The sequence below is a fragment of the Falco punctatus genome (genome assembly GCF_963210335.1).
Source record: "Falco punctatus genome assembly, chromosome: 9".
Taxonomy (NCBI): domain Eukaryota; kingdom Metazoa; phylum Chordata; class Aves; order Falconiformes; family Falconidae; genus Falco; species Falco punctatus.
Window position 1 is genome coordinate 41,942,818 of NC_137589.1, and position 339 is coordinate 41,943,156.

The following is a 339-nucleotide window of genomic DNA, read 5'->3' on the forward strand; positions in this document are numbered from 1 at the left end:
ACCAGGCTGCAGAGCAGAGTTCCTCCATCCACGAGCGGCGTGACATTACACGGAGCCTCTCGCACCATGGAAGTCACAGGCAGGCTTCTGGGCTGAATCAGCCCACAGGATCGTTGGCTGTTTCTGTCCCTCCTTCTGGAGAAAGCTCTGTTCTGGAGAATCTCATTTGCAGCTAGCAAGGTAATTTGAGAATAAAAAAAGTATTGTGAACCAGCATGAAGAAACTCACCAAGTAAGAGTGCAGATTAGTCTAATGAACAAAGTTTTTACTTCCCAGCTGTAGCAGACATTAAATATATATATATGTGTATATACATATATATATATAATTTTTTAAAA